The sequence below is a fragment of the Phascolarctos cinereus genome, unplaced genomic scaffold (assembly GCF_003287225.1).
Source record: "Phascolarctos cinereus isolate Bilbo 61053 unplaced genomic scaffold, phaCin_HiC Scaffold_7;HRSCAF=346, whole genome shotgun sequence".
Taxonomy (NCBI): Eukaryota; Metazoa; Chordata; class Mammalia; order Diprotodontia; family Phascolarctidae; genus Phascolarctos; species Phascolarctos cinereus.
The window spans coordinates 98,604,402-98,627,628 of NW_027556180.1; the positions used below are offsets into that span (position 1 = coordinate 98,604,402).

General features: G+C 35.6%; 1 pseudogene; it reads left to right on the top strand.

Moving 5' to 3' along the window:
• Positions 1-227: 227 nt before the first annotated feature.
• The window catches only part of LOC110196760 (kanadaptin pseudogene), a 45,373-nt pseudogene continuing 22,373 nt past the window's right edge, over positions 228-23,227 (top strand).

Consider the following 23,227-nt stretch of genomic DNA (forward strand, 5'->3'; position numbering starts at 1 on the left):
TTTACCTTCTCTGACCTATTTTCCTTGCATAGGGCTTATAAAAGGCCTAAATCATGAGGACTTTTTACCACTTGGACTTGAGGGGTGCCTAACACACCATGATAGCTATTCTTCACTGTGTTAGGGCAAAGTAAACTTCCTCCTTGGTTAAATGTTCAGTGACTCACAAGTGCCTCTCTTTTCATCCCAACATCAAACCTGAAGTAAAAGATACTGGCTTTGGAACCATGCCTACAACAGTCGGTCATTTTCGAGTTGTGAACTACTATTACTGGAGGCTGTGCAGGTACATTCAGGTGCAGAGTCTGGATAAACATTGGTCAGTGACACTGAAGAGGACATTGCATTGATGGATGGGTTGGGATGGATAATCTCAGAGGTCTCTAGAAATTTGGTGAATCTGTGATCTTGAGCTAAATTAAGGTATTTGAGAGCATAGGATTAATTTACAGAATGCTTTAGTTTTAGCTTTTTTCCCCATATTCTTGGACACCTTGGCCACCCTCATTTTCAGCCAATTATCCTTTATTCTTATTGAAAGAGATTTTCTAAGAGCATGTACTTCAACTCAATCAGCAACGACAAAAACTACTCTTAGCACATGCCTCACTAGTCTTGTCATATGCGTTATGTTTGTTAAAAAAAAAATAGCGTAAAGCATCTTTACTTCAACTTACCTGGCACTTATTTTCATTTCATCTGAAATGGAATCATTTTTGCTTAATGTTACTAAATTTGAGCATGTTTCCTTTTTTATTGTCAAAAATAAAGTGGGTTAAAGATGGTTTTCTCTCACAGCTGTCATGCAAACAGGGACAGTGCTTCAGTGAGGTAAGGTACAGGGATGAATAAATGAGGGAAAAAGTATTTATTTATCAAGTGTATACTATGACAAAACTGTGAGGAATTTGTGGGTGTGGCACTAGGAAGGAATATAAGCACTCAGAGAATCACAAAACAAGCAATTTATTACTTAAATGAATACAAGTGTGTTACTGCCCACCACTACAGTCCCATAGGAAAGTATAGTGACTAAGGTGTGGAGTGTGATGCCTAGCATGGTGGAGAGTTCAGATCTCTGAGTCTCATCCCTTGTATATGAGTATAATTGCTGGGCAGATTTACAGGTACTGAAAAGAAAGAGGACCTGAAGCGCAGTCAATCATCAACTGATCTAGATTGAAAACCCCTTTCCACCCCACTTTATCAACCTCAAGGGCATTGTGATAGGAAAAATTTGCTAACCTTGAATACTTGAATTAGATGAAATTTGATAAGCTAATTATAATCAGGAGAGATTTGCATTCCTTACCTAAATGAAGTTGATTAAACCAAAAGTGTATGCAGAGGAACTTTCTGGTACAAGCAGACCAATCAGTGGTCAAACATGGAGTCACTCCTGTCAGCTAGGGTGTAGCAATAGACCAATCCTCAAAACAAAACGAAACAAAACAAAAATGTAGCTGGATGATGTAGTGAGTAGAGTGCAGGGCCTAGAGTCAGGAAGACCTAAATGCAAATCCAGCCTCTAATATTTACTAGTTTGTGACCCTGGGCAAGTGTCCTCAACATAAAAGGAGAAAACAATAGCACTTACCTCTCCCAGGGTTGTTATAAAGACCAAATGATATAATTGTAAAAAAAAAAAAGAATTTGGCCAACAGTAGGCACTATATAAATGCTTATTACTTCCCTCAGTCCCTTCCTATATACTGGGGTTAAAAAAAGAAAAGCAAGATAAGTCTCTTTTCTCAAGGAACTCACATTTTTATTCGGGCAGAACAACAGGTAAAGGAGGTTTCAGCAGCAAATCACATGGAAAGTCTTAGGGGTCTGTACAGTATAGCAATAAATCATATGATAATGAATCTTTTTAAATATAATACTATACCTCTTTCTGATAGTGAACCAATGAAAGTATCAAGGTCTTTGGTGTCCAGAAATTTCTTTTCCAAAGCTTTAGGATATGTAGCTCCTGAGGAAGAGACAGGGGCTAAGGCACCTGCAAAGGAAACTGACTAGTCACATTTCCATGAATTTTGCTCTTCTAGACAGTGACTTCAGGGGCCAAAATAGTGCAGGATTAGTGTTCTTGAGAGCACAGTATTCCTGGGACTCTTGAGTTTAGTTGTGAAATTGTGAAATCTACTAACCATAGGTGTCCTGGCCACTATATTAGCCCCACCCCTTTTCCTTCCTTATATTCTTTCACCTGGTGATCTCATTAGCTCACACTGATTCAGTTATCATCTCTTTGCAGGTGATACTGTATGGGGTACAAAGACCCTTACCAATAAATTGGAGACTCAGAGATATTAGCAAAAAGAATAGTTCATTTATTGGCTTTCTCGAGAAAGGGCTCCCTCAGAGCACCCAAAAGAAGGCTCCTACTGAAGAGAGGCGAAGTGTGTTCAGCTCAGCAGATTATATAGATTCTAACCGCAATTCCCCCACACACACATACACACACACACACACACACACACACACACACACTGGCTCTTCTTCCCATTGGCTGGGCTTCTGAGCTCACAGTGTAGGCGTGAAAGAAAATCTTCCTATCCCATTAGCCGGGAGGTGGGCTTACATTCTAGGCCCTAAAATTCAAAGACAAAGAACAAGGAAACAGGGTATAGCCAATCCAAACATACATGTCCTTATTTAGTAAACCTAATGCTGACACAGCAGCGGTGTGGTGATCAGGAGGGGGTTTAGGGCCAAATTCCCATGAGTTAGGTAATTCCTAGGAAACCAAAATATACTGCAATTTCCCCTCCCTAACCTCCTTCCCCCTTATCCCAGAGACAAGAGAAGGTGGGAAGCTAAGGGCAAGCAGTTCAGGTTGGGGGCAGGGCTTATTCTTTCTGTTATGTGCTTAAAAACAGGGTGGGGGGGGAAGGGTTTTGAAAGCATCAATCAAGAAATATTAACAAGAACTGTTGATCCCCTGAGGACGCTTCACTTTTAAAAGAGCATCTCTCACAATACTCCTGACCTTCAGTTTTGCATCTCCAACTGAAGGGTGTTCAACTTGCATGACCCAAAGACATTTTATACTCAACATATGTAGAAAGGAATCCATTAACTCCTCTCCTCTCAAACCACCATTATCTTCCCTGTCACTGATGCTTAAAATCTAGATGTTATCCTCAACTCCTCTCTGCTGCATATCCAGTGACTTGATAGGGCCAGTTTATTCTCTTAACCATCACTCATGTACATCTACATTTCTCTTCTGACATTGCCACCACCTTACCCCTTAAAGGCAGGAACTGTCTTCTGCCTCTTTTTGTATCCCCAATGCTTAGCAAGGTGCCTGAAACATAGAAAATGCTTGCTAAATGTTTGATTGTTTGATTAATTGATTGATTGGTGCAGAGCAGACATTTATCACTGTTTAGAGGGACAATTGAAATAGTCTTCTGATTGATTTCCACTCAACACTTTCTTGGATTCAGCCCACAAAGCTTACTTATCTGATCAAGATGGACTATTTGACATTTGTTTTCAGTTGGACCTCTACAACACTTTCTTGTTCTACCCTTTGTGAAACATATCCCAGACTTTAAAGATTTTGACCCTGGGAAGGCTCTGTACAACTTGCTGAAATAATTCTGGTGGGGCTGATGGGGCAATGGGACCCCTAAAAAGGAAAAGTCCTTGAATTTTCCACAAATTTCAGCAACCAAGTCCCTGTCATTTCCTTGAGGCATCAGGCTTATCCCAGTATAATCTTTTTAAGTTCCCTTTCACCTTGGCTCTCCAGCCATTTAACTCATTCAATTGTCTGTACCTGTCACACTCCAAATTACTTGCCACTCCTGAATCCCATCCAGATCGTTCCACCCTATATAAAATACCAATCTAACCCCGATTGAATTGCACAGATTCTTAGAATCTAGCCCATTTGTATTGGCATCACAAATACCATAGACTCACTAGGAATCTCCCCCACCCACTTGGACTGAAAAGAATGCTTGAGTGGTTGAATTCTTTCAAGGCAGACCCACCCTGTAATCTTGCATTTAGGGGTTCCTGGCACACCTAGACTGCATCAGTTCAGCTCCCACTTAATTTTCCTTTCCCTAGGGGTGATTCAGACAACTCTTTCCCAGAAATGATTAGGGACAAGAAAGGATTTAATAATGGTAAAATATTTTGTTTTTTCTTTTTAATAATATAGAAATAGTAGAGAGGTGATATTACCTTTTTATAATCATGGTGACCAGGGCTTTACTTTGAAGAAAAGAGATTATTTAGCTAACCTAAAATTAATCTTCCCTGACTCAAGAGAAAAAGGAGTCTTCATTCAATACCCACAGAGGAGAGGAGTAACCACTCAGTAGGGAACCCTAAAGGAACTAAAATTTACTATTGTCACCCTGATGAGGTTCCCAAGGACAGGAAATTTTTATTCTCTTGCCATCTTAGAGATAGTGGAGGAAGAATAGTCCCAGTTTTTGTTCTCCTAGATGGGAAGCAGGATCTAGTACTAAGTGCTTACACCATGAACTTTTACTCAATTCCACTGAATAAAGATGAATTTAGCTCTACTCCATTCACGAAATCATTCTAGGCACACAGATGACTAGACTCTTGTAAACAAATCCAACTAAATATTGTTCATTTAAGTCATATTCTGCAAATGAAGCTTTTGCCTAGTCAGTGAAGTTAGAATTTCTGGGGTACATTCTCTGTTTAAAGCTTCAAACAGTGGGTAGTGGGTAGAAGGTACCTTTAATGCTTTAAAGTAGGAATTTCACAAATTACTCTCTAGAAGACTATAAGAGTGAATGAATTTAATACAAACCCCTCATTTCATTCAACAACATTCAGCAAACTTTCTTTTATGCGCTAGGGGAAAAAAACAACAACAATAACAACAACTCAAAAATGTTACCCAAGAAATTTTTTGGTTTTAGGTGCTAACTCAGCTACACTTAACAAGAAAGAATCATATTCTGTTTATTACCCATTAGCTTATATTTCTTTTTTACATTTACGTTGCATTTTACATTTTACATTTTTACATTTTGGTAATTCTTTTGAAAGTCAGTGATTATTTGGACTTGTTGAGTAATATTTTCCCCATTACTGAGTAAGAAAGGTTACAGTACCCTAGATATTTATTATTTTCTTCCACCACACACCCTATCATTTCTTGCTAAGCAATGTCAAATATCAGTTTAATGAGAATCTTGTTACTGGAGGCTTTTATTTGACCCAGAAGCTGCATTCCACCAATTAGAGTACTATATTTGCAAAAAACATTCATGTGCACATGAACAAATGTAATCGAAACTGCGACAGCAAAAAAAAAAATGAGTCTTCTATGCTCAATTCAGGAAAATAAAATAAATGGGTTTCATTCTTTTTAAAAAAATATTTCTTCCCAATACTGACGTAACTAGTGCCACAGGTTATCTCAGTTAGGCAATATACTCATAGGATTTTTGTTTTATCTAAAAGATCATTTGTGAGGGAAAAAAACATATAGATGAACTATTTTGTTATTTTTCTTATAAAAATATATTACATCCAAAATCAATAAAATCTATCATTGGTATCTCCCATACAAAATCATTTCCCATGGTCCTCCTTTAATTTAAATTCAAGACCCTTTCTACTCTCTTTTTCATGATAGTTCTTTTCTTCATATTCATTTATCCAGATAACAGTTTAGCTTTAAATCCAGTTCACTCTGGATCTCTTAGATTGGACAACAATAGGTCACTGCCCAAGCACTGCTTAATGGTTATTTTTTGGGCCCTCCAGGCTCAGAGTGAATGCAAATAGCAACAGTTTCTCTTTTGCCAGCAACCCTGAGGGTCTCCTCTCCCAGTTTTATTTATTTATTTACTTATTCATTCATTCATTCATTTATTCATTCATTCATTCATTTACTTATTTATTTGTTTGTTTGTTTATTTTTATTAAAGGGGCCATCCCTTGACTCACTCCTTAAAGAGGCCTATTCACTGAATGGGTGTTGTGAGAACTTGAAAAAACCTTAGCTTAAGACGGCCAGGGTCTCCCACTGTATTCTAGGCCATCTCCAGTCATCCTGGTTGATATCTGCAGTGTTGCCTGTTCTCTTTTCATATCTTATGTGATTACAAGGAAACATTAACAGTCATTTTGTTAGGAGTGGAGCTTTCTCTAAAGTACAGAAAATCAAAATATATACCACATTATGGAGTCAATGCACTGTATTGTAAACATATGGTTTTGCCCATGTGTGCCTTAATGTATTTTAAGTCTACTCCTTTTTCATAACAACTAAAATGGAAAGCTAATCACGTTTGTCTCCATGCTGTTCTCCAAACTCTGGATTTTCTCTCCAATACCAAAGAAACCTGTTCACCCTTGAAGTTCTCTCTACCTTGAACTTCTCATAGCAGAAATACCCTCTGCCCTTCAGCCTATTCCTCAGATTTACTACTTCCTCTCTGAATCTCCAGGCCAGCCATGTCTTTGTTCCTCTCCAGGAAACATTTCTAACTCTGCAGAGTTTTTAATTTTTTTTTTTACCATACTCCTGCTGAATTATTTCTTATCCCCCGTCTTTTTATCTTCCTTTTACGTTTTGCCTTCTGCTGTTAGAATATAAGCTCCTAGAGGCAAGGACTATCTTTCTTTTGGTTTGACTTTACAGAATAGGATTAATTCATGCATTGGCAGCATTAATGAGTCACCCAGTGAGTTAAAATAACATCTTGTTCTGATCTGCCTGACTACTTCTCCACTTCTAGTAGGTTATATAAGTAGTTTATAAGTAGTCAGTATGTAACAGGAAATAAAATTACAAAGGGGAACCTAGAAATCACTTACAAACTGTTCCACAGATTAAAGGAACATAACTTGCAAACTATATCATGCATTAACTAAAAATCACATCTATTACTATGCGCTATCAAGGGAAGCCAGATAGGCCTTGCTGATCATAGGAACTTTTTGTTCTATTGTCTATAAACATTAGATAACCTCCAGACAGTTTCACCTAGACCAGCAGAACAACAAATGTTGCTTTTAAGTTTGAAATTATATGTTAATGAACTAACCCCAAGGTTGCATATAAGAGTCTGTCCCCAACCAAAACCCTACAAAAATGAGACTTCATCCTTCTGCTACCTGAGACCTCTTCCTTCTCCATCTGGGTCTATGTTTCTAAGTTGCTCACAACTCCAATCTATGGTTGCATGAATGGCTTTCTGTGTCTCTCCCCTTCCCCATTTATTTCCCCACACTACCTACCTTCCTCCACCACCTCATCCTTTTCCCCATTCCATCTACCTTTATATCCATCTCCTTTGCACCATTTTTTCTATACTTCCTGTGCTATTTGCTCCTGTACCTCTGTGGCTTATTAAAATATGATTGAAGCATTACTTCCTGCTGGTATAGTGATCTTTCCTGGTGATTACCAAAAGAATTGGGCTCTCTGGTCCCCATTTCATAATTCTATGATGTAACTAGCAATTGACCATCTCTTAAAGCAAGTTCATTCACTCACATAGAGTGTAGACAAAGATAAAGGATGCTTTTTTTTTAACTAACAAAAGTGAGAGAAGTAGAAAAACCAGAGAAATTATAAGATCATTGCTATGATCAATTAAACCACGAACTAGCAAAAAAATTTTCTCATATATAAGGCATTAAAAAATGAAGCAGTCCTTGTCCCCAAGGAGCTTACCATCCATCCAAAGAAACAACATGAACACATATAAGTACATATAAAATAAATAAAGGGTAGTTCTGGTAGAGAGAAACTTGAAGCTGGAGGACCATGATAGGCCTCATGTAGAAATGATAGTTGAACTGAGCTTTGATAGAAATTAGGGCTTCTAAAAGGTGGAGATGAAGACAGAGTACATCTTTATAGGCAGGAGGATACAATGGGCAAAAAAATAGGTTATGGAATACTGTGCATGAAGAACACTAAGAAAGCTAGTTTGACTGGACCAAGGGGAGTGTTGTGTGTGTGTGTGTGTGTGTGTGTGTGTGTGTGTGTGTGTGTGAAGTAGAGAAAAAAATTAATAATACTACAAAGGCAGTTGGATCGAGGTTGTGAAGGACTTTAAATGACAGAGGGGTTTGTATTTAATCTTAGAGGTAATAGATAGCCATTGAAGTACACTGAGCCAGGAGAATGACATCTTCCCCACCAAAATCCTATGCTTTAGTAATATCACTTTGATAACTATGAGGAAGACGGGTTGAAAAAGTCAGACTTAAGGAAAGGAAACCAATAATAACGTTATTGTACTGTGCTAAGAAAGATGTGATGAGCGTGTAAACTAGGATGGTGGCCATGTGCTTGGTGACAAAAGAATAGATGAAACAAATATTGTGAAGGTAGATTCTAAAAAGAACTGAAAGCAAATTGGAAGCATAATGTAAGGAACACTAAACAGATGAAGATGACCATGAGGATATGAAAACTGGTACCTATGAAGTAGTGGAAGTAGGGCAGAGGTAGGTAGAGGAGGTAGAATAATAGGGAAATTGGGGACAGAAGTGAGTTTGGGGCAAGTTGTGTTTCATGTGTCTACTGGATATGTTTATATCTGTATCTATATAATTATATCTAAATCTATCTATGTCTAAATGTAATACTGTTACAATAATTAGCTGATTTTAAGCCAATTGGAAAAGATGATGGCCCTAAAGGTCCATGTGGTTCTCTTGTTTTCTGCTATAGGGACTTCATACAAACAGGTGAAAAACAAAACAAAACAATAATTTATTAGGTGGTCACTATGTGTTAGGCACTGTGTTAAGAACTGGGAATGGGGATACAAAAAAATGGTATAAACAGTCCCTGCCCTCTAAGGGGAGACAAAATGTAAACAACTATGTACACACAATCTATATAAAAGGATAAATTGGAGGTAAACTCAGAGGGAAGTCATTACTTTTAGTAGTGGGGAAAGCCCTCTGATAGAAGGTAATATTTTAGCTGAAATTTTAAAGAAGCCAGGGGAGCCAAAAAGTAGAGACAACTGAGAGAAAACTTTCTAGAAATTGGGAAGAGACCATGAACATGCACAGAGTATAGAAATGGAGTGTCTTGTTTAAGGAGAAGCAAGGAAGCCAGTGTAACTGGATTGTAAAGTATATGCAAGACAGTAAAATGTAAGAACCCCAGAAAGCAGTTATGAATTGCTTCAGGCCCTTAGTTAGGAAAATACCTAACATTTAGGCAAAGATTTTTTTTTCTTTAACTTTACATTTGTATTTATCTCTTGTTAACCCTTGTCTTCTTTGTGGTTGAGGCAAAATTCAACTTTCAAAAATGTTTGGATAAAGAAACAGCAGATTATATATAATATGTGTGGATAGGTACTATGAGAAGCTGGGGGAAAAAGCTGACCTATTCTTGGGATTTCCCTCAGCTTAAATTTTCTGTTACGAAATACCTGTAGAGTCAGTGACTCTCTTTGTTGTCTCCTTTCTCAGCCATATCTCAGTCCTACTTTTAACACTCAAATATGTGCTGGAAGGCCACATGCTGCAGTTTCTGGAATTCCTTACTCTAACTAACTTGATCCTTATATACTCTACCCAGAAGTTATAACAAAATCCAGCCAATTGAAATAGATCTCTTGTCTATTGTGATTTCACTTTCTCCAACAGTTTCAAAAGACTTTTCACACTTAGGCAAAGGTATTTTGATTATTTGACTTGTTCTCACCTAGTTAAGGTATCAGAGCTAAAATGGGGTAGAAGTAGCTTCAACCACACAATTACATTTTCCCACAGTTTTAATGTCTCCTCAGCAAATCTTATGGAGTTTGTTTCACATAGTTCAAATCTTAAAATAAATATTAATGACTTGAGGTTCTACATTTTTTTTATTTTGAAAACCTTCCTCATTACTTTGTTCTAAAGTGTTCCAAAAAAAAGTAAATATGACACAGTTCATAATCAAATTTAGCAATTAACATTCTTCCCACTTAAGATGATTTAAATTCAGCTATAGCAAGAAAATAAAAAGCAACAACAAACAAATAAAAGCCATGCCATCCAGTTCTGATCTTGAGATGGTTCTCTTTTTTCTAGAATTGTAAACAAGCAAAATTTTGAGGGCCTTCAGTGATCAAGGTCCCACTTTCAAGGCAGCCAATCCAAACATTTCTAGGTTACATTCATGAGATGATAACATTGGTAGTTTATGCAAAATATCCAGATCAGTTTACTGACAAATGAAGTATAATAAATAAACCACACAAAAATGCATAATGCTAATTTAAACAACAACAACAGTAGTACATTTAAATAACTTTGTAATTCCCTGCTGGTATGAACAAAGCAATGGACCTTCTGGCCATGATATGCTCAAATCTAAACTGCATGAACAGAGGGATGGTTTTGATTGGAACCAATTGAAGTCTATTTAGGATATATCAAAATGTAGGGACTCAATACCTGCACGCTTTGACAATCCATGTAGCTTGCACAGAAGAAGGCAGGAGAATAAGTCATGTGTCAGAGTGAACAGCATAATATCCTTAGCCTTTCTATCTTTGAAGAAGATGCTGAAAAAATTGATACAGATTCATGAGAAATATTGGAAGGAGTCATGTTTTCTGTAGATAAATGGGATATGCAATATACCAAAAGAATGACCAGTAAGATCCAACTCACCAACTCCTGACACTTCTGTGAAAGATCTAGAAAAAAATTGCTTCATCTGTGATGAATGATCTCAGAGACAATCTCCAGAACCTATTAGAAAAATGGCAACATCATATAATTCAACAGACCAAATCCACTACCCATATTTGTGATACCAAAGAAGAATGGAAATATGTGTGTGTCTGTGTGTGTGTGTGTGTGTGTGTGTATTTGTATAATGATTCCTATAATGTGAACAAGTGTTCAATCCTGGATTGCCTAACATGCAACTGATGGTTTTCTGCACTGAAGGTACTGTACAGTGGCTACCACCAATTCCTTTTGACAATGACAAGAAGATTTTTCATTTGCTTTGAGAGATTTTACCAACTTAAGCACTTGCCCAAAAGAATCTCATAGTTTTTACTACTTTCCAAAGACTGATGAAGAAAGTAGTGGGAGACATGAACTACTTGTAAGTGTTGGTATGAATACAGAGAAGCATGGAAAGCCTTACACGAATGAGTTGAAACAAGTGGAGGCAAGATGTTAACATACAAAACAGAAGGGAAACTGGATATTAGAGGATGATAAAAGATAAACATAGTCTCAGAGAAGAAATATGAGGAGATATATATCCTCACTCCATTGCAGAGGCAGGAGATCCAATGGTATGAAATACTGCATATATTATAAGACTTTTAAAACTTTGAATAATTAGTTTTAATTTTTAACTTTGATTAATTGATTTTGCTGATTTTTTTCATCTTTTTCCATCTTTAAAAATTATTTTTTCTATGGGATGTGTCAGAAAGATGAAAAGATAATGAGAGAAATTTAAGAACACCAAAACAAATGATATCAATATTTTTTGAAATGAAAGTATGCTGTTTTTGCTGGCACCAAGTAGTCTAGAACAATATCTTTTCACTCTCAAGGAGACCCACAATCTAAACACTGCAACCCTACTCTTGCATATAGGTCTCAGTCATATACACAGAGAGACATATTGAGATGATAAGATTTACCAAAGAGAGTACAGGCAGAGAAGCAAAAGAGTTATAGCGTATACACAGCTACTATGGATGATGTTCTGGCAAAGGAGATTGAGAACAAGTGATCAGAAATGTAGGAGGAGGTCAAACAGAAAGTACTACCATAAAAATCCATAGCGGACAGAGCACTCAGGTGATAGCAGTCACTAGTGCCAAATTTTGCAGAGATTTAAAGAAAGATGAGGACTGAGAAAAAGTCATTGGATTTACAAATTAAGTAATTGTTGGTATTCTTAGAGAGTGAGTCATTTTAGTTGAGTTATGAAGTTGGGAGCTAGATTTAAAGTGTTCGAAAAGCAAACAGAAAGTAAGTGAAGCCAACAAGTCATTCACATTTTAAAGGAGTTTCATTATGATAGGGCAGAGAGATACAGAATGGTAGGAAAGGTAGGGACAAGTGAGGGGTGTGTGTGTGTGTGTGTGTGTGTGTGTGTGTGTGTGTGTGTTTGGTATAGTAGAGACAAGATTATGTTTGGAGGCAACAGAGAATGAGACAGTCTATAGGAAAAGACTGAAGATTGTGGGAGGATGGTGGGTGGTCAGGCAAGCTGCTTAGGGAAAGAGGAGTAGATACAAACAAAAGTATAGAAAAAAGTGATGGCTTTGGGAAGAAGAAGGGCTACTTCTTCATCAGATACTAAAAAGAAAGAAGGGAGAAAGTGGATTTTGAACAGTAAAGAAAAAGGTTTTTTTAGAAAAAGTTTTTGAATGGTAGGGGAGAAGGAAGGACTTAAGATGACTGATCTTTTTTTAGAAAAGTATTTGTAAGGGTTCTCTGTTGAGAGACTAGGAGGAGGGGTGCTACAAGAGGTGTGAAAAGACGAAAAAGTTTTGAACACTTCCTTTAGGGATTGAAATAAAAAATCAATTAGATTGGGAGCACTTAAAAGAAAGCTTTGCTGCAGAGAGGGCATGGTTTAGATTAGGCAATATAAACGTGTAGAAGCATCATTATGTGTGACTACTATCAATACCATTTGGTAGTACCTCAACAGGAACAGCAGAGGTGTATTACGGGTTTAGTTCAAGGTTAGAATGTGGCAAGGTATGAATAGATGAAAGACAAATGATTAAAGAGAAGAAGATAGTGAAGTGAAGTAATGAATTGGTTAAATATATGATTAGGAAGTAGTGCGGTAGTAGAGTAATGTTCATGGTCTAGAAGTCAAGGGCCTGGGATGCATTTGTGTAAATGAAGAATAAGTGTAGGATAAACAAAGCACAGTGAGATATAGAATGCTAGAAAGTCATTGTTATATGGAAAGCTTTCCCTTTTTTTTAATTTTAGAATTGGAGAACTTGATGGCAACATCATATTTATTTACAGAACTGTCATTTAATTATTTATATTTATAGTCCCTTTGTAAATAACTATATCTTACATGATTGATAACATGAAAAAATGTATACTATATAACTTGCCAAATTCTATGTGTAGAATACATACTTATTGAATTGATTTTTTTTTTGCATTCTTTACTCTAAGGGTATTATTGGGAAAAAATGTAAGACATAAATTCTAATAATTCATTTTTGTGTTTTACTTTTTCACTAGCTAGTAGGAAGGAAATGTTGTTTAGTATTCTTAGTCTTCCACTAAAGCACAATTCTTCCATCTCCTTGTGATTTGAGGGCTATAGTAGTGAATCCCAAGCTCTGACAGAGCTTATCAACCCAGAAATGCTTCCAAAAGAGGCCAGCAAAATACCGAATATGTCACTTGAGGACCAACCTAAATATTTGAAGAAGTTCACCACCAGACAGCACAGGTCATAGACTGTGCTTGAAGTCAGGAAAACTTACCTTCCTAGTTCAAATCTGGCCTCAGATACTTGTTAGCTGTGTGACTTTGAGCAAGTCACTTAACCTTGTTTGCCTCAGTTTCCCATCTGTAAAATGAGCTGGAGAAGGAAAAAGCAAACTGCTCCAGATTCTTTACAAAGAAAACCCAAAATGTGATCATGAAGAATTGGTCATGACTGAACAATAACAACAACAATAACCAGACAATTAGCCATCGATTATAATTTTCTTTTTGCTATGATAATTCAATAAGACAATGTAACATAGTACAAATATTACAATTTCTGCTAACATGAACAATCAGGAAATTATGATTATTTTCAAATATTAGTTTTATTTGAAGGCATATTTCATTTCCCTTTTCTACTGCTATGCTCCACAGAAAGAAGAAGTTGGCCTTATATAACAGCACATAATCAGACATTATGGGTTCATAGCTGAGTGCTTTAGGAGAATGATTTCCCCTGGCATCTAAGTTGGGATTTCGAGGTATGACTGGTCTTTTTATGTCCTTTCTAAGCGATGCAGAGCCAGACATGAAGTAGGATGGAGAATAAGGAAAAGAAGGCTAAAATATATGACTAGGTAGATTCCCAATTGTATTGGGTCATAGCTGTCCGTTTTTTATGACAACTTTTCTTGCCAGTTTTATCTCTACAACATCTTAAATATGTTCTTCTCTTTGCTGTTAGGCTAATGATGACAACTAATTAATAATAATAATAATAACAATAATAATAATAATAATAATGAAACCAAAGGGAGCTCCAATAAAAACGGCATTTGTAAAATGTGTGTCCATCATTTCACATCATTGGCATAATAAATTAGTGTTTAGTAATACAATTGTCAGAGAAGACTAGACTTGACAATCAACATATGTGAAACTCTCATCACCTCTGGTCTAAACTATTACAATAGCCTCCTAATCAGTCTCTCTAGGTCCCTTCTCTCTTTTCACCTCCACAAGGCTTCCACGATGACATTACCAAGGAAAAGCTTTGAAAACATCGTTGCCCTATTCACTAGTCTCTCATTATCTACAGGGTGAAATACAAATTCTTATGCTTGGCATTAAAAGCCCCTCACAAGCTGGATGCATGTGATTATTTGAGTGTTATTATGTTATTCCCCTTATAGGCATGCCAAACTGACCTCCTTGTGGCTCCTCATACACAACTCTCCATCTCCTATATCTGAGCTTTTTCAAGGCTGTTCTGCATACCCAAAACATACTTCCTTCTCCACATTTCCACCTCTAAAAATAATTAAAATCTTTTAAAGTTCAACCCAAGTGCCAATTTCTAATACACCCTCCTCCATTATTATCACTTCCCCTTGCAAAATTATATTGTCATTTTCACATATGTCATAAATATTTATTTCACAGCACCTGGCATATATTGCTTAATAAATGTTTGTTGATTGATTAATAATAACAACAGTTACTGATATATTATAATGCTTTAAATTTTCCAATGTGTTATAGGAACATTATTTCATTTGAGCCTCAAAACAACAGTCCATGTGAAGTAAGTATTAAGGGTATTTTAGGCCCATTTATCAAGTGAGAAAACTGGCTTAAACAGGTTACCAGTCACTGTGTATGCATTCAATTTATTTATATGTTGTACAGCGTGCCTTTATGCTGCGGGCTGCCCATGGTTCTGACTTGCCTTATACCACTGTCAGATGAGATGAGTGATAATTCCTTCTAGGGTGGCAAAAAAAGGCAAATAACATTACCATCCATTCTCAGGGTTGATAAAATGAGTCACTCAACTCTAGATCAAGACCTCAACTTAAGGAGGAAAAAAGCAAGTGGGGATGGCATAAGCAGTGACTCTCTTAACCAGCCTATTCTGGGAAGAAGGCCTGAATTCATTGATTCAATCTCTCCTCCCTTCATTTGTTCTCTGCTTCCTTTCCTGACATTCTCATCTATTTAAATTTATTTTCATATCTTTCCTATAGGAATCAATATATTTAACAAAAGTACCTATTCAGTGCCTACTTTGTACCTGGAACTGTGTCTATAATGCAGTAATTGCTATTAGACCAGCCAGAATTTTTCCCAGAAATGTGTGAGCCTTGTTTAACCAGCAAGACAGTTAATTTACATTCCGTGCTTATACCTTGTTGCCAGTGAAATTTCAAAACAAAATGTTATTAGTCTACTCCTTTTATACTGGGAACTGATCAGGGGACTCCTGATGCAGTGAGTCCCCTAATCATTTTGATGACGTTCCAGAGCATAAGGAAAAGGTATCAGAAAAAAAAATGAAGTACAAGACTATGTTCATTTGAGTGACTGAATGATTTTATCCAAAGGATGAAAGGGGCAGTAATAGAGACAATGAGATCTAAAGGTAGCCTCTTTTAGATTTTGAGTCCTCCCATTACTAGTTTGTGAAGAGGGTAAAGCTCTAATTGGCCAATTTGCAGGTTCTGAACAGAATACCTTTGCATTCTGTGTCTTGTCTCAAGGAAACAGAACTCTGCATTGACAGAGACAATGTACAAGCCCCTAGCTGGTTAAGAGTGTAAAGGCAGAGAAATTACCTACAGAGATAACAAAGAAACTGTGGAAGAAGTCAAATTCTTCCCCTCTCCCCATCACTTCCCCTTGCATTTACAGAGTAAAGAAAATGCCCAGTGGTAGCAGGAGGTATTTTTTTTTTCTTGCCATCGACAATGGCACAGTATAGCAATAGCTCAGAGTGGAATTTTAACTATAGATTTGAGTAAAAGAAGTTGATGAGAGGACAGTGTGCTTGATGCTTGGAGTTTTCATCCTGCCTAGGAAATCAAAAGTCTGAAAGACAATTCTTCCTGCTCCTAAATTAAGAGTTATTGTTCTTTTCCAAAGTACAGACTAGTAATGTAGGTTTGAATTTTAGGTGACCCCAAATCTCAAAGGAATGGGGGCTTCAGCCAAGCAGAGAAGTAGTACCCAGCAGAGACAGTGAGAACAGAACTGTTGGGAACATTGCAATAACATCAGTAGCTCTGGAACCCTGTAGGACTGGAAGTGATGTTTGCCCATCCTCTTGTTTCCATTGTCTATGTATATTCCCTCTATCTGTGACTCTCATCTTGTAGACTTGACAAGTAGTCACTCTTCCCACTAACACGGGATGAATTTGTTAAATGTGGCCCAGGTTCATGAGATAGATTTTTTTTTGGTCATTTTAGTTCTTCTAATGCCATTTCAGGAAATACTCTTGATGAGATAATTGTGTCCTCTGACTGAATAGAGTAAAGGAAAATGCACCAGCAGGGGCTTGTGCTCTCGTTTTAGGAGTCTGGATCTAGAGAGTACCCTTAAACCTGGAATTCTTTATTCTCAGGAACACAACCTGGTAGTGAGAGTTGGGCGTAGGGAGAGATATCCTTTAGGGGGATGTTACATTTTCTAATATAGTACATTTTGAGGAAAACATTTTAGTCTTTTAAATAATATTTAAAAGTTTTATATAAGCTTCCAGTTCTTCTGCAAGGTCTTTTTTTTTAACTTCCTGTAATCAAGACAAAAATGTTAAAATGAACTAATGCATTAAAGGCATCAATCAAGTAAATCAAAGCTATTAATTTATCAACCAACTTAGATCTAAGTTATCTTACACAGTTTTAAGAAACATATGTGTGGACAAGTGAAAAAAAAATCATGATGTGTGTTGTATCCTTCTGGTAGAATCATTTACATTCACATGAATATCAACAGTGAATAGTATCTTCAGATTTGATAAATCTTCATCATGAACTATATGCAGGCCTCTCTTAGCTAATATATAATCAACAAATTTCTTCCCTGATATTCCTTAGCAGAGAGTCACCAACTATCTCTACATATCTCTTCTCTCTCTGATCCTTAATAGATGATTGCATGATTTTATTATTATGTGTCTAATTGCCAACATTCTTGAAGGTAGCTCAAAATATGCTATTTAATTTCTTCCTAAGTAATTCGGAAAATGTAAGTAATTCACTCACCCAGTTTTGCCCCTATGTTCCTCTTTGGTGCTTAATAAACACTTACTGAATGTCTTTTTTAAAAAATGTTTTCAAGTAATATAGTATCCATATTTTCTAAAGTGTCACCTCTATCACTGACTATCAAAGAAATGTTATTGTTAGAGTGTGTGAAACTTCCTTCCAAATAATTCTTGAAACTTTACCTGAATAGATTAAGTTGCTTCTTGAAATTGATTTATGCATAATTAATGTTTTAGCATAAATTACAGAGGTACATAAAAGAATATGATTGTTAGAAAAAATGCCTTTTAAAATATCTGTGAACACATATTTTAAGGGATTCAAATAACCGGGGTGGGAAATATGTGTTTGAGTCAATGTATCATGCATGTGGTCATATATAATCCACACAAATATACTCACATACGAATGTGAAGAATGACTATAAATTGACTGATATGTTCTGGCAAACATCAGAATTTATACATTTAAGTGAATTTTGTTTTTCAAAGTAGTCACCTAGATAGAATAATTCTAACAATGCCATACTCTAAAACATTGTGCTCCACTTTTGGAATTATTACAACACACATAAGAATTTCTATCTCTTTACATTAGAGTCACAATGGAGAGGGCATAGCCCTCAAATATGGGTTCTTAGATTGAAATGGGAAAGGATCCAAATATGTATATGTGATATATATATATATATATATATATATATATATATATATATATATATGTGAATATATTGCACAATATATGGACACACATGTGTATATATGTGTATGTTCACATATACATACAAATGTATGCATTTTGTATTAATTTACAAGCATTAGCCAGGACCAGATCCCATGTCATTTTACTAGAGGCCTTTATGTTGACATCAATCTATTAATCAGCATTTTGGGGTCTAATCGTTAAAACAATTGTTAAGCAACCTTAATTTTTCCATCTTGTTCATGGAGGTTTCACATCTTCCTTATTACAAGGAATAGAGACTGGATCTATAATTTTTTCAGGAAGCTGAGAAAACTTCCTCTCAGTTCAGATCAGCATCTTCTCTAAGATACTTTTGATACTAGAAAATTGCTGAAAACATGTCAAGGTTAAGTGACTTCTGTAGGGTTAAACAATCAGTTCTTGACAGAGGCAGGAATTCAATGGGACCTCTTATACCAGCTCTGTATCCTTGCATCACAGTGATTAAAAGTGTTGCCTGACTCGAGATTCCCACTTTATCCACTATAGCACTTAGCTTATTCTATCTTAGTGATCTTTGTGAACAACACCTCATTATTTCTTTTTAGATTTTCACTCACTATTCCTTTAATAATATTATATTATTTTACCAGGAATCTAAAGCAAGCTCACTCTCTTCCCATTTATTAAAATTGTCCATTTCCAGTCCTCTAACTTCTATCTTTTTCACCACGATTTTTCAAAAATAATGGATACTAATTTGAAAATAACTTCTACCTGCTCTTTCAGTGTATAGCCTAATGACATTAACTCATTGAAAGAAATTATTTGGCATATATCATCTCCCTCACTTACCTTTGGTGTCAGCTCCCTGACAACTATTTTTAATTCCTCATAGCTTAAAAACCATTATTCTTGATAAAGAAAACATGAGGTCAAATTCCATTCATGAACATTTAAGTTTGTTTAAATGAGGAAGAAAACATGTTAATTAAAAAGAGCTCATGGAAACTATAATCCACTACTGATTTCTATCTGTGAAACCATATAATTAACATGTAATGGAATGATAAAGTGAAGCAGCTTATCACAAAGTGAATGATATTATAGCCATTGTTCTTGAGTATCTTCCTCTAGTTTCCCTATTGATCTTCATAAGACAACATACAAAGGATCCGAATTTGGTGTTTTAATTGTATAAATCAGAAGATCTTAAGATTAGGCAGAGCCCTGAAATGCTCAGTGTTTCAGACACTTGTTCAAATTGGGAATTAAGGTGAGCAAAAGCTGTAGTAAGAAGAGGAGAACTTAAAGTTTCCATTGGTTTTCCTAAAATATTAAAATAAGAAGGTCAAATTTGGTGGATTCTTTTTATAGGATTTTTGGAATCATCTAAGAAGAATCTCACAGTCCTTATGTGTAAACCAACCAAATAACCAATGGACAGACTATTAAATGCTACTACAAATACTGTAAATACCTAGCTCCTAAATTAATGAAATAAAATTGGAATTTAACCCTGAACAATATTCTAATGAAAGTTATTTTTAAAAATCTTACAGGACCTCTGCTTCCTAAATTCTACTAAACAGACACAGGAATTTTAACGTTCCATGTAATCTAGAGCAGTGCTTCTGCTTTTTCATTTTTATTAATTTGACTTTGAAATGCACAAACTTGAAGCATGTGCCCTTAAAACATGCCAGGAAAGTTCTTTGCATCTGAGATTCAAAACCATTCTAATAACGGATAACTAGAGATGGCATTATAAATGATTTAATTCATGTTTTATGTATCTACATCTGAACTACTGGTTACATATTAAATAAACACAGAGAGAAATGTATCAAAAATTATATTTAAGACAACATTGAAGATGTGGCATTGAAATGATTAATGAAAAAATAGATTACTTTTATTCCCATCTTTGCCGCACTGAAGAGTGAAGGTTTCTCAAACATTGTGGCAAATTTCTGAGAAACTTTTAAAATGTTCCATTCAAAAATGTGTATGAAGTCTACCAGGCATATTAGAGCCTATTCAGGTAGAGTGATGGGAAGGGCAAGCCTCCTGGGAACTCAAGATTTATAGTATATTACCCAATTTTCTCCTTTTATTTGCTTAGGCATTAACACTACTTTGATCACACTCCATGCCTTAAGGATTAAAAAGAGAAATTGCTTAAAGGGGACTTGCTAGGTCATTCAGTTGAGCTAACAGCTGGAGGAAAGAACCTAATGATTGTTCTTAGAAACACAAAGGGAAAAAGTACCATTCCATGACCAAGAATGGAGACCAATAGTGATAATGAGCTACTACTGTGCTGGCCCTTCTGTTCTCATACAATAAAGAACTATAGAGAAGTAGTTGTCATCTTACACTTTGATGAATGCATTCTTCCTAAACATTATTATGTTTTCTTTTACAAAGAAATGCTTAGAATGTTCCACAAAATTACTTAAGTTAGCATTGTGGAAGTTGACAGCTTATTCTTACCCTTCTCTAGCTAGAACAAGGCTATCTGAGAATTGAAATTTACTTTAAAGAAAGAAAAAAAGATTCCCCCTGGAATTATTGTCTAAGCCCAAACTAGCAATATATTAAAGGTGAAAGAAATGTCAAGAAGGCATCAGCTCCAACCAATAGGTGACAGAGAAACAACATCTAATCCAGACAATGACAGTATCTTATTCGATTCAGTAAACTGCAATGATTAATCCTCTTGTTATAAATTAATCATTTTTCTAACCAAATTCTGCCAGTCACTTAAGTTTCTTTCCTCCTATTTAGTCCTCTGCAAAGGAATTCTCTGAAGTATCCTTAAAATTCCTCATATTCTAATATTCATACTTTTATTTTTGTCCAAGTAGAATGTATTTTCTCTCTTTTAAATAAATTTCCTAACTTTTGTAAGAATCATCTACAGGTCTTCTCCCATATTTTTCTAAGGGGTAAACCTCAAACTTTATGTATTTAACTTGAAAATAGATGTTTCCTAAGAAAATACTCAATATTTTAATAGATCACTAGCATTGTGTATTTCTCTTTAAAAGAATTCTGAGGCAGTTATTTTTGTAAAGTAAAAGATACTTCAGTGAGCTGATACTCATTCCTTAATTTATCTCTAGGTTTGAATTTTCATATATCTGATTTCCTTAAAGAAATTATGCCTAAATTTTAATTAAGGACTAATCATTGCTGAACAAAATAAGCTGATTAAACTCATAGCCCTGCATTTTATATTCCAACTAATAAAGTTCAGTATTAGTTTAGCTTTTCAGTGACAGCTATCCAGTTCTGACCCATGTTCATTGAATAAATTATGCTGCCCCAAATGACAGAATTAGAGACAATAGGTAATATTAAAGGGAGGCAGACAGGATGATAATGCAAGGATAGGTTGTGATTTGTATCAGTGAGAGGAATACCTATAAGGATAAAATCTTGGAATGTCTACTGTATTCTTATCCACATTAAATTCCAGTTATTGCTGTTCTGTGTAATTTTACACTTGTCCCTGATCTGTCTTTTTCCATATTATATCATGAAATTTGCTGACCCATCCAAAGTATTATCTCATAAAAAGCACTCCCTTAATTCATAAATGTAAGAAATTAATATTCCTGTTACTTCAAAGGGCCCTTGTTTTCATTCCTTTCACCAAAGCAATTCTCAACTCATTCTCACTTGATTTATTCCATACCATTCTTGGTTTTGTCTTTATTTAAATCCATCACAGAGGAACCAATTAAAGTGTATGTAGTGAGGGAAGGGCAAATGGTAGGGAGAGGGAGGAGGTTTCTTTCCTCTGTTAATTTTTAATATCTACTGTGCTTTCTATCTTTTATCTTTCAATTTTTACATCAGTAGCCCACTATCTTTCCCACTCGTGCATGTCCCTAATTGACAAAATTTACGCTACTCTCTGGTCATAAATCATCATAGGTAAATTGTTGTAGTCAATCTATCTTGACATTACCATTTACTGCAAATACAATTTTTATTTTTCTAAAATTATGGTGTTCTATAATACAGAACATATAGCATCATGAGAAGCATTGTTCTTTTGAGAATAGCTTTTGTAGCAGAGGAGCTGGTTATAATCATGGAAAGAGCAACATATGTTCCCAAATATATTTTAACCTGCTCTCTTCCTCCTATTCACCTAAGAGCCCATTTCCCAATCCAACTTCAGTTTCTTTTGAAAGTGTACATACAAATACACTATCTAAATGTGTTATCCACTGATATCCATGTGGCAATCCACACAGTATTATTCTCATGCTTTGCCCTTTTTACTGAAGTGTTTATGATAAGGTCTGTTTCTTAGGCATCAATCAACCAATCATCAAGTATTTATTAAGAACTTTTATGTCACAAAAACTATGTTAACTTCTGGAGGTACAAATATGAAAATGAAAAACATCCCTACTCTCAAGAATGAAAATGAGTCTCAGTGAGGAAGTTTTAATATTATAATCAGCATAATGTCTACCATGACCAGAAACATCTGGAGAATCTCATCAAAAACGATTTGAACTCAGGATAAAGCATCTTCCACAATAATGACCAACATCTTAGGCAATACTATCTTCCTGTCTTTCCATGTTACTTAATATTTTGCTTTTTTTTTTATTGATGCTTCTCTTACTGCATCACATTCATTTCTTAATATATCATTCTCTCCTCCCTTATCCAGTAAGCCATCTTCTTATGATAAGAAAGGAAAGAAGGAAGAAAACCAAGAAGAAGAGGAAGGAAGAAAGAGGAGAGAGGAGGAGGGAGAAGAAGAAAAGCAAAAATAGAACAAAGAGAAAGAGGGGAATAAGGAAGAGGAGGAGAAAGAGAAGAAGGAGTAAGGAGAAGAACAAAAAGAAATAACCAATACATTTATCACCTTATGGTATATGCAATGGTCCATTTGGCGTTAAAGAGAGGAAGATGTAATTTCTCAAATTTTTTTCCAGCAACAATCTTAATCATTAAAATGACATTTTTTAGTTTTATTTTGCTGTTCTTCCTGTTGATATTATTGTGTTTATTATCCATATATTATTCCTGACTCTGACATA